Source organism: Zonotrichia albicollis, chromosome Z (genome assembly GCF_047830755.1).
Source record: "Zonotrichia albicollis isolate bZonAlb1 chromosome Z, bZonAlb1.hap1, whole genome shotgun sequence".
Lineage (NCBI taxonomy): Eukaryota > Metazoa > Chordata > Aves > Passeriformes > Passerellidae > Zonotrichia > Zonotrichia albicollis.
In genome coordinates, this window is record NC_133860.1 from 8,458,177 (window position 1) to 8,470,482 (window position 12,306).

Genomic DNA, 12,306 nt, shown 5'->3' on the forward strand with positions numbered 1-12,306 from the left:
AGTATTGATCCAGGAATGGCCAATCGATTGTCAGGGGATGATAAATCTTGAATTTTATAGGAACACGAAGCCACAGGCAGGAGCAACCCCAGGTTCACAGGGCTGGGTGAAGACACAGGGAGATCCTGGACCGGGATACACGGCCAGCACTGAGCTTGGCAACCTGAAAGTGCACAAATCCTCCCTTTCTTTCCCCAGAGGAAACCTGAGAAAAGTTTTTCACATATGCCCAGCAAAAATCAGAATCTTCATTGCAGAGTGCAGCAGAAGAGGTGTCCAAGTTGAGTCTTCCTCTAGTGTGGATAGACATTAAAAAAATTATTGGGGGATCTGTTGGGAAAGGAACATCCAGAAATGCACCTGATTTCTTTGGTCACTGGAGCATTTTTAACCAGCACTTTAAAGAGATCTAAGTGAAAAAACTGCAGTTTACTTGGGATTGAACACCAGTTTTTGTGGGACAGAAGTCAGACAATATGGATGAATTTTTAATAAAGTAATACATGTAACATTGACAGGTAATGTGATTTATCAATAACATTTTAAACAGTGGTATTACTGATTTCTGGAAGTTGCAAAAACCAAGTATTTATTGGTGCTTTGTTGTCCTTTTATTTTTGGCCAAGCACCACTCAGAAGATCTGGAGCTTGGGTTTCTTTTTTTGTTATGAAATTCAGAATTAATTTTTTTTTTTAACCAAAGCTCATAGTAAAAGATTGTAATTATGCTACACCAGAAGAGGTTTTTAAATCAAAAGGGAGTTATTCAGTGCTGTAAAATCACAGTCCAGGACAGTGAATGTCTATCCAGACTCTCTTCTCCAGCAAGGTTACAGCACAAAGGGCAGAAAGACACAGGGACAGGCTGTGACCTTCAAGTTAATCTCTCCCCTGCCTGCCCTGATAAACACAAAACCTAAAAGTCCCCAACACCTGGGGCTTCAGGCACTGCCTTCAGGAGATCTCCTAACCATCTAGAGCATATGCCCTAAAAAGGTTTCCTCCCTTTTTTCCCCCAGCAGCATTTCCGTGCCTTTTTAGCCACATTCCCATTCCCATTGCGGCGGAGCTTCCCCTCTCGCGCATCCGCATCCAAAACGCTTCTTCAAGGATGGAGCCACCTGGGAGCTGCCAAACAGCATCCAGACCTCTGGGATGCGAAATATTTGTGTTTTAATTGCATTCTTTGTTCTTATTCCTAATAAAGGATGATATTATGAGGCCTCAGGGCCATGTTCCTCTTTCTAGGGATTGTTACTGTGCGATGATAAGGAAAATGCTACCTTATGTGGAATATGCATGCAACAAAAATGTCCTTCAATGTGAGGAAATATTCTGTCTGCCTTCGTAACCTCAGATGGAGGGGAATACAGCTGAGAGCTCTTCCCTTAAGCACTGCTTCTTACCCTGCATTTACTCTTCAGTCTTATTTTCTATAGATTGCCATGAATGACACTTGGAGGCAAGAAAGAGAAGGGAATTTTCAAAAAAAAGTGTGCAGGAGGCATGGGTACAAAACCAATTATTTATTAATGGGTTTTGTCCATGCACCTCCTGCGCATCATTTGGAACATTTACCCTGTAGGCAGTAAGGAGCAATCAGGTGAGAAATTTGGGTTTGCATCTTGCCAGACGGGCTTAACAACTTTGTGCTGAACTTCAGCTCCCCGTCTCCATCCTTGAAACACAGGAGAGTGTTTAATCTAAACAAAAATACCCAGCAAAAGATTTGGTTTTTCTCAAAATGTTGATTTTATACTCTTAATAATGCATATAAGTAGATTTATATTACCAGTTTATTAATATTTATGTGGAGAAATGTATGTATGCAATGTATAAAGTGTCCTTGTGTTTGAACTGGAAAATAATGTTTCGCCAGTAAGAATTTGAGAGCAATAAGAATTACTTTTTTTAAAAAATAAAGCAAAAGGCTAATTGAAAAACATCAGTTAGGCAAAGGAAAATGAAACTTTGAATAGATCCCTAAGCATCATTTGCACCTACAATGACCCAAATATCTGTCATTAATGCACAGCTCTACCAGTGCCCATTGAACCACAAGTGTTGAAAGACACTGTTTTGGCATGAGTTGTAATCCTCAGGATGCCACTGATTAAGAAGATTCTTAGCACTTCTTGCAGTATAAAGCATGAATCAGCAGTGCCTCATTTTGTGCAAGAAATTGTTGCATTTCACACAGTTTAATATATTTGTCAGGAATCAGACAATGAGTCAGGACTCAGGGAAATGTTAGCTCCTTGTGCTCCAGTATTCAGTGCTATTCTGATGTCTTTGCTATGCTGTCCTGAGTCAGAAAGCACCTGAGGGTGCTGAAAAACTCACTCAATAAAATACAGAAAGAACCGTGCCAGGAAATGCTCCAATGGTGTTTAAGCTTGAACTCAAGCACTGCTCAGTGTGGCTTTGATTCCTGTGGGCTGCCGGAGTGAAGTTGTTTGACAGCTCCAATGGGAACAGCCATAAATAAACAGAGTGAGAAATCAGGAACAAACTTATGTGTGCACTGCTGAGAATATCATAGATCAGAGGTTACCAGGAAAATCAGATTTTTCATCACCTGACAGGGAAAGGAGCAAATGAAACAAAGCTGGGTGCTAGTGGACCAATTCCCATTCCTTCTATACAGTTTCACAATTTAGTGATGAGTTAATCACAATGTTTGAGCTTCAACCAGTAACATGTGTTCCTCAAAATAAAAGGAGGCTTTGTTTTCTGTTTGTCCATTGGATTGCAACCAATCTTTCAAGCAAAGAAGCCACAGGCAGGCACAAAATATTCTGACAGCAGCAGGATGATGAAGATGAACTGTCTGATTTCGCCAAAGTTGTGATTTCTCATCATTTAAAAGAGGAAAACGAGCTGGGACTCTGACCCCAGTGCTGACCTTTCATCCCTTCCCAAACCTACACCAGTAATCAGCACTCATTAAGGGCTCTCCACATGTAACATTGGTTATGTGTAAGAGATCTATTCAAAACAACAAATGAAGAATCACAGACTCACAGAAAGCCCTGAGATGAAAGGGACTCACATGGACCATCAAAGCCCAGCTCCTGGTCCTGCACGGAACAAAAAGGATGCCTGAGAGGTAATTTAATTATTTAGAAGGTTGGAAAATTAACTAGAAGAGTTAATTTAACAGCACCAGCTACCTGACTTACCTGGCTTACCTGGCCAGACTTCACTCTGTTGCCCTCAGGCAAAAGGAGGCGTTGGGCATTAAAGCTGGCAGCAGGCTCTGTGAGGAAGACAATTAGCAGCAGCGAGGAAGCATTGCAGCCTGCCAGACTTTTACTGAGGCAGGTCATAAAATGCTTTTGTTCACATTTTCCAAGATTCATTGGCAGACTTGTAATTGATGACAGAGTTAAGAGAGAAAGCGTCTCTCTCGAGCCCTGTGCAAGGCTCCCCGTGCCATTGATAATGACCTACTTGCATTTACAAGAAATAAGTTCCAGCATCCTTTTATTGATGCAAAACTGCCCACCATTGAGGAAGCACAAACAGCTCTGCAGAAGCTAAAGATAAATAAAGCTATTAAAACCTATTCCATTTCTCCTGAGCTGCTAAAGTCTGCGGCCTCTTAATTGCTACAAAGCTATAGACACTGTCCAAACTCATTTGAAAGAATAATCATATACTCAATAACCAGCACATTGGAATAGCAATAATAAAATACCACAGAAAAGGAAAGATGACTAAGCAAAAAGGCATTGCTTAGTGTAATTCTATTTTTAATACTTGGTAACTTTTGCCTGGGTCATGCTCTGGAGATTCGAGTGATATCGAATCACATATCAGAGTGATTCCCATGATAAAACTGCCTCAAAGACAGTCAATAATTTTGAAAGTGGATCCACAGCTGGATGCTTTTTTAGGGTGAAATCCTAGGGAGTTTGTTTAGTCCCTGTGATTCCAGCAGATTTGTCGGAAGACAGGCTTGGTAAATTTTATATTTTTTATACTTTATGTTGAAGGTTGCACTTGATGGTCCAATGGTTGGAGTCGATGATCTTGTAAGTCTCTCCCAACTTAAATGGTTCTATGATTCCATGAGTTTTATTCTCATTTGCTCTTCTTTAGCTCTTTCATCCTCTTTCAAAACAGCGGGACAGCTTTTCTACAAGGATGTGCTTCTGAAGGAAGGCCACAGATGTCCTCTGTGTGTGGACACCACAGCCACAAGGACAAATATCTGATCCAGGGCCACACTTCCAGTGCACTGGGCACCTTCAAGTTTTGGGGCCCCTGAAACCAGGCCCAGGTAGCCCCAGCCACTTTAGATCTCCTGCTAATTGATTTGCTATTTTGGTCTTGCTCCTGCAGCCTGACCACTTTTCTTTTTAGGGTTCCTTGGAAATGAAGAACCTTCCAAATTAACCAACCCACCAAAATTCACGCCAGTCTTTCAAAATTCACTGTACCTACAGGCCAGTCAGCTCTGGAGATGACTGACTCCTGCAGATTTGCTTCAGCTGAAGTGTAGGCTGATAAGCACTGCAGCAGCACTGGCATTCTGCAGTGATGGTGGAGAAGAGATCATTTAAAGTTGTTGCATTCTGTTGTGTCTCTCAACCTGCTCCGCAGACAACAGCCTTGAATTTGCAGATCTCCCCGTAAGTCACCGTAAAAGCATGTCATTTTTCCTCTGATCTTTAATTCCTTCAGTATCTACTTCCTTAATTGTAGTTTACGGATAATTCCAGGTAGAGTAGGTGTCATTAAAAGCTCATTTGTCACCCGGTAGTGACGGCAGTAACACGGTGTCTCCTACTGTAACTAGGAGAAGGCTCCACAATAATTGCACATCCCCAGGCAGTGAGCACCGAGAGCTTAATGGTGCCAACTGTAACTGCAGCAGGAGGAGAAAAGCCCAATGTGCACAGCACAGAGCCAGCTAACACAGCTAAACATCCTCTGGCAGACAGCACTGGAGGGCAACAGCCCCATTCCCAGAGCCTGGGCTGCAATTTCAGCCAGGATTCAAACCCAGTGGTAGGAAAAGCAGAGTCTGGTGGGACGAGCACCTTCTGTCAGTAGGGCTGGTTAGAGCCACAGGGCTCAGCTTAGCTGAGGCAGGGTCTGGGCTGTCTCCCCAAAGGAGAATGGGGGCTGCCAAGGGAGCTGCAGCCACCCTCACACTGGGGGAAATGCCATTAAAAGGTTATCATTTGCAATCGAGAGCGTGCCGCTTAAATTGTAACTGCCAGGATGGTAAGTGCATTAAATCACATTAACTCCACTGGAGTGAGGGGAGTGTTAGGAGGAGAGCAGATAGTTTGTGTGGTTTATATCATCTGCGAGAGAAAGCAGTGGAGCAGGGAAAACTTCCACACTGCCATTTATTAAAATTACACTCAGCGCTTTGCTCCCTTTCGTTAGAAACATTAACAGATCATTGGTCCTGCTCTCATCTCACCAGTGGGGAAACAGCAGCACGGAGATTAAGTGGCAATTTTAGGGTGAAATAAATAGCTACAGCAAGCCCATGGGAGCTGGAGACAGACCTGGCTGAAAGAAGAAATTAAGTCACTTTGCATGTTCACAACAGCCCCTGGTGGCTCTACAGGCCAAGGCAGAGTGGCTGGGAGCTGCTCTGCAGTTTAGACTGGATATTGGTAAAATTCCTTCATGGAAAGTGCTGTCCAGCCCTGGCACAGTTGCCAAGGGCAGTGGTGGTGTCCCCACCCCCAGAAGGATTTAAAAGCCATGTTGATGTGGCACTTGGGGACATGGGGCAGTGGAGGCCTTGAAAGTGCTGGAGGAATGGTTGGATTTGGTAATCCTGGAAGTCTTCTCCAACCGAAATGATTCCATTATTCTGTGATATTGAGCTAATGGAGAGATGGAGGGGTTACACAGCACTGTAGTTGGGCTCTGTTTTTTGGGGAAGTGTGCACCCCTGCTCAAAACACCATGGACTTCACCTTCTCACCTGAAATAAACTCAAACGTATATCTCGACTTGCACAGAGTGAAATAAATTCAACCAAAGTCATTCACTACAGAGCTTTGGAAACACTGGTTATTTCAGGCTGCAGCAGCAAAGCAAGTTTGTCACTCAACAGAGTATAAAATTTTCCCTTACTTTTACTTTCCATAGAAAAAGAATTCAGGGGCATGCGAAAGCAATTTTCCACATGCTTGTGTGGGCCCTGGATGTATGGAGACAAGTTGACATTGATGTGAATAGAGGGAGTACTTTTCTTGACTTCTTCACATGCTGTCATGCTTGTTGTCCTCACATGGGTTTATACTGCGGAGCCAAGTAGGAGAAAAACAAAAATGGAAGAGTCCTTACCAATAGCTAAGCACATAGGAGGAAGAACTAGTACCATTACCATGAAACCACTGTGTAGATTTGGAATACCGGTATCCAGGTCTCTGGCTGTCATCTTTTTTCCATCCAAATTCTGCCTTTTGGCATCTTGCTGTACCAGTCCATCCTGGCCTGGTACTGGGATTTACCTAGGGCAGCACAAATTAGCAAAACGCTTCCTCTGCTCCTGTCTGCTGCTCCCTCTGTCAGGAGCAGCCTCAGGGCGGCAGGACATCAGGATGTCACCGCCAGCCCCTCTCCGGGGATGGCAGCAGGACCATCCCTGCAGGATGAGCTGTTCCTGGAGGGCACCTGGAGCTGTGTGTGCCCCCTGGCACAGGAGAGCTGCCCCAGCCACCCAGCATCTGTGGCTTTCTGCCACTCCATTCCCACCAGGAATAACACGGGCAATTCATGTTTAGAGAGAAAAGGGGAAGGAAAAGGAAAAGGAAAAGGAAAAGGAAAAGGAAAAGGAAAAGGAAAAGGAAAAGGAAAAGGAAAAGGAAAAGGAAAAGGAAAAGGAAAAGGAAAAGGAAAAGGAAAAGGAAAAGGAAAAGGAAAAGGAAAAGGAAAAGGAAAAGGAAAAGGAAAAGGAAAAGGAAAAGGAAAGTGTTGTAGTGTGTTTTTAAGTTTTTTGTAATATTCCCTCGTGTTATGTATTGTTCCCCCCCCCCCCCCGTTCTGTGTAAGATGGTTCTGCCCTCCTTAATTTTCCCGCCAGTAGTTACTTTCCGTTATGTTGCTATGGTTACCCCTGTCCTCGGTTGGTGTCAATTACCTATGTTATATAATTTCTCCTCCCTCTTATTCCCTTTTAAGTAAACTTTTCCTCCTCCCAGGGCCCCGTCAATCACCCCCCACACCTCCCCGTCTTCCAGAACCTTCATCTTACTGGGGGTTGTGGTTGGCTGTGGTCCCGGGGCCCCTCCTTTAATTTGTATTTATTGGCTTCCCTATGTTGTCTGTTATGTTAAGCTCATCCCCTGACCTTCCCCAATTGGTTTGCTGTAAACCCCTCCTTTGGTTTCCACCTCCCTTTATAACCCTTGTTCCCCCACTGTCTTTTGTCGCTCCCTGCTGGTCCCTGGCCCTCCATGTCGGATTGCCAGAGGCGTTAAACCCATTTGGACCCCAGGGAGTGTCCGACTCTTATTCCTTCCACCAACACAGCAACTTTCGCCGAGACCTCGTCCCTGCAGGCACAGCTCAAGGCCTTCGACGCCGAGGGGTGCCTGAAGCAGTCAGCCCTGGGGCTCTGCCACCGGGACTGACTCCCCCCGACTGCAGTGGGCTGTTGGCTGCCCTCTCACTAGCCGGACACTAGGATTAAGGCCACGGACAGCGGAAGGGAAGGGAAAGGGAAAGGGAAAGGGAAAGGGAAAGGGAAAGGGAAAGGGAAAGGGAAAGGGAAAGGGAAAGGAACTGGTTTTGGGTCAGTGCCACCTCCAGCGGAAAGTGCGGTGGAAACAGCAATGAAATATACAAGTGGAAAAAAGTGTTTAAGGTTTATTCGCCAAAAAAGTGGTTGTTTTGATATGTATTCACGCATGGCACTTTGTGCAGCGGTCTCTAAATGGCACTTTTAGATGCAACTACAGTATGCATAATAAATTAAAAATAACAAAAGACTCCTGGAAAGCAAGGAAGTTGTGCCACTGCCAGGAATGGCATTGCTAAAGCGTAGGTTTTAATCCCATTCCATTTTTTATGGGTTTGAAAAAGTACCTCATTGCATCACAGGAGACTACTAAACCTCATTAACTTATTCAAAATTCCTATGTGCCACACAAGGGAGAAAAAAAAGCAAGATAAAAAGTAGCTGGTATGAACTCCCTGATGACACAGAGGCACACACCTGCCTCGCATTTCCCCATTGCCAACATCCATGTTTGCTCTGGAAGCACAATGCAGACAAATACAACACTTCAGGTATTGATTTAACAGACATTAGAAACTTGCCCAAATTGAAGTGCAAACAGGCAACAGTTTTAGTGTGGCGACTGTAAATATAAAACCACTGGAAAAGCTTTTTGTCCCTTTGGAAAGAGCCAGAGGCATCATCCCAACAGACCTCCCAGAGAAAGAGACCCCAGCCACATGGTTGTTTTTTGCCTGGAAGGTCAGGCAGCTGTATCCTGCATACCTCGGGCTGTGTTAACTGCAGGAAGGTGGTTTCTGTCTGGATCACACCTCTGGAAAGGCATCCGTCTTGGGCTGGTGATGCTGGTGCTGGCTTCAAGCACAAACACAAAAGCTGTGGCTGTCCAGAGCAGAAGACTGAGAAGGGTGGCACAATTACAGAAGACAGTGGGACAGACTCAGTGGGCAGATTCAATGGGCAGAATCAAGTTAATTTTCAAAAAAATGAAAATTAACTTGACCAGGCAATACTCTGACTGTACATCTGGAGATGCAGAGGGTTCCTTGCCCTCTAGCAGGCACAGCCCCTCTGGCTGGGCAGGAGAAATGGGTCCTATTTGAGACCAATTTTTTCAACCTGCTTTTAGAATCTGTGCAAGGATGAAAGAGATTTCTTGTTTGACTCCTTACCCCAGCAATGGTTTAGCTCTGAGGCATCCAGAATTTCTGAGGCATCCAGAAAGAGTCAAGTGTCCTCCAGGAAAAAGTTGTTCTGGGAAAAGAAGATGTTTAATAAATGACATCTAAAGGCTACTTTCCAACTTAAATCATTCTACTGGTCTATGAACACTTGGTAATTCAAAGGTTCCTCCTGCCTATGTAGCTCCCATAATTTGCTAATACTTACCCTCAGTAAGGTGCCTGACAAGGATTTCCAGTCTCACTCATTTCAGTATGATTCCAGCATAGCCCAAACCTTGGGCAGGATACATGAGGATGGGGTGGCTGCATTTTATACCTCTGTCATGCCAAGGAGTTTATTGGAAAAGCACTGAAATCTCTTTCTCTCTTTCCCATACTAATAAAATAAACTTGGACCCAAGACTAGGTTAAAAAAAAAATTTATAGCAGAAATTTTTAGGGTCTGATTTTGGAAAGAGCAGCTAATAGGAACCTCAGGTGCTGAGTTCTGCTACCATAAGATCTTTTTGTGAAGCTGTCTTGCCAGACTCACCCAAAATTTGGTCACTTAACTGGGTTCTAGAGGGGAAACTATTAAAGGAGTTTTAAAAAATGCAGCTCTATAGATAATTATTCTTGGAGGTGTGTGCTTGGTGATACCATTTCAACAGACCTCAACAGTAAATTGCAAGGTAACAGGAAAAATTATGGGCCTTTAATTTTTGATCTAATCACACAGCTGTTATTTACATGATCTACTAGTTAATGCCACCATATTGAAGCTGACAGACTGTCCAAGTTGCTTTAGTCTCTAATTACTGAAATGAAGAAAGCACCTCTGTTGGATGATTTTTTTCTGTCACCATAAAACAGACCCCCCTCCCTGTGATTTAATCAGACCCATGTCCTTTCTGTAAATAATGTTTAATCATCTTAGCCAACCTCATTTTTATAATGGCCCCTTTCACTGGAGCTCAGAAAGATATTAATCCACAATCACACATGCACACACATACTAAAGGATTTTTTCTCAAGATCTGAAGACATTCATGGTCTTCTATTTACTAGGAATTATTTTCAAGATCAGATTAAATGACTCAGAATATTTGGGGGATTTGTTCCAAAGCCCATCCTAATGGTGAGTCTGATGGTCTGGTACCCTGTGATGGCAGACCAATGAGTTTGTAACACTGAACCAGGAATTAGTGGGGAGCTACTAAACCTGCAGCCAGGTGAGTTTCTCACAGGGACTTAAAAATTATCAGAGAGCTGGAGCATTCTTGTTTGTGAGGAAAGGCTGAGAGAATTGGGATTTTCCAGTCAGGAGAAAGGAATGTCCAAGACGAGCTAACTGTGACCTGAAGGAGCTGAAAAGAAAAATAGAGGGGATGTTGACAGGGGCCTGGAATTACAGGATAAAGGAAAATGGCTTCCCACTGCCAGAGGGCAGGGTTGGGTGGGATATTGGGAAGGAATTGTTCCATGTGAGGGTGGGGAGGCCCTGCACAGGTTTCCCAGAGCAGCTGTGGCTGTCCCATTCCTAGGAATGTCCCAGGCCAGGCTGGATGGGGCTTAGAGCAAACTGGGACAGTGGAAGGTGTCCCTGCCCATGGCAGGGCGTTGGAATGAGATGGGATTTTAAGATCCCTTCCAACCTAAACCATTCTATGATTCTTAGGGAGTTATCAAGGAGGGGGAAATAATTCAGAAATTTAGAAGTCTTAAAAACTCTTGAGTTACTCCATAAAAACTTCAATCACCTGCTTCCTCCAAAGTAGCTGTGTTTTGGTGCTGCATATCTTCACCCAAATGGAAATCAAGATTCTCTACATTTAATGTCATGTCCCTCTTCTGGGGTAACATTTGCCCCTCTATCCCCAAAGGGACAGTGCTGTTTTGGCCTAAGAGAAATCATCCATCAGATTCTTACTCTTAAGTCAAACCACAAAAGCACCCACACCTCTTTTTTTAAAAGGGGTATTACATTGGTTGAGTGTTGGACAGATCTCTTTTTATTACTGTTTACAAGTTTTGCACACAGTAGTGTGGAGAGGTACAAATATAATCGACTTTTTAAGAGCTTTATCAATTCATATAAACCCTTAGTATTATGAAACATATAAAATAAGAACCAGTTAATGTTCTTTTATAGCTCTAAAATGTATCACGGGTGAAACTGCATTTAAATAATAAGAATTTCCTCTCAAAATACTACAAATAGGTTTTGGCCATACAGCCAGAGTGAGATTGTTATAACATGAGCCATATGAAAAATAGAATCTGGTTTCATCCACAGGGAGAAAAAATAATCTTTCCTGTGACATAGCTATTCCAATAAAATGCCTTTTTCTTTATGTGCTAACATGAAATGGAAAGCTATAATGAAAAAAAAAAGACAATGAAAAAACCCACAACATGAAAAGCCATGGAGATCAAACTGGGCATGGAAGGTATGTAAAGCTGATTTAAAAGATTAGGAGGGACAAAGAGCAGAAATGTTTCATAAATTTATGGAAACATTAACAACGAAATCTAGGGATGAGAGAGTATCTCTATGTCTCAATGTTTGGAATGTAATCCAAAGGTTGGGGACCTCCATAAGAGATTTTCCCTTGAAAGAGGGGTTTCCTACATTTCCCTTTTACCAGAACACCTGAAGCTGCTGTTTCCAGAACAAAGACAAATTAGAAGATGACTCCAATGAAAAAAGTGCATTGGGTAAATGTGAAATGCTCAGTAGGAAAAAAAAGTCACACTCTGGAGGTTTCCTCTCAGCCCAGAAGCCCTCAGAGGATTATGCAAGAAGACCAGGCTCTGGTGGCAAAAAATGGTGTCTGAACCTTTTAGGGAATCATTTGCATCCCTCCCTACCACTGACCCACCAAATATCCCTTTCTGGAAAACCAGGTCAGCAATCCAGAATAACAGCTAAAAAGGGAAATGGGAAGAGGCAAGTTATTAACTTCATATATATTCAGAGCTTGAAATAATTTCCCCTTGACATTTTTAAAGCACATATCCCAACTCGTGTTTTGGCTGCATTTCTCAGATCAACATGACTAAGGGAACAAATTTCAGGCCGTCTTGTCATCAGCAGGAGTTTTACCACACAATCCAAGAGCTGCAAAGCCAACCCTCACTCTGGAGTTTCCAAAACACCAATGCTGCTGATGTGTCTCACCAACTTTTGGGCTACTGAACCCCCAAAAAATTACTGGGGAAGATCTAAGTATTCAAAAACATGGTTTTTTCTGTCATTTTTTACAGCAAGTGATGCACAGTGTGAGACTCCATAAATTCTGCTATATATTATCACTGCTGGTATTTTGGTATCTCAGAAAGTTTCTTTAGAATTATTATTTCTATTCTTGGCTCATGGGATATGAATGTATAGTCAGATCTGCTCAAAAGGAGCTAAAAAGAGGC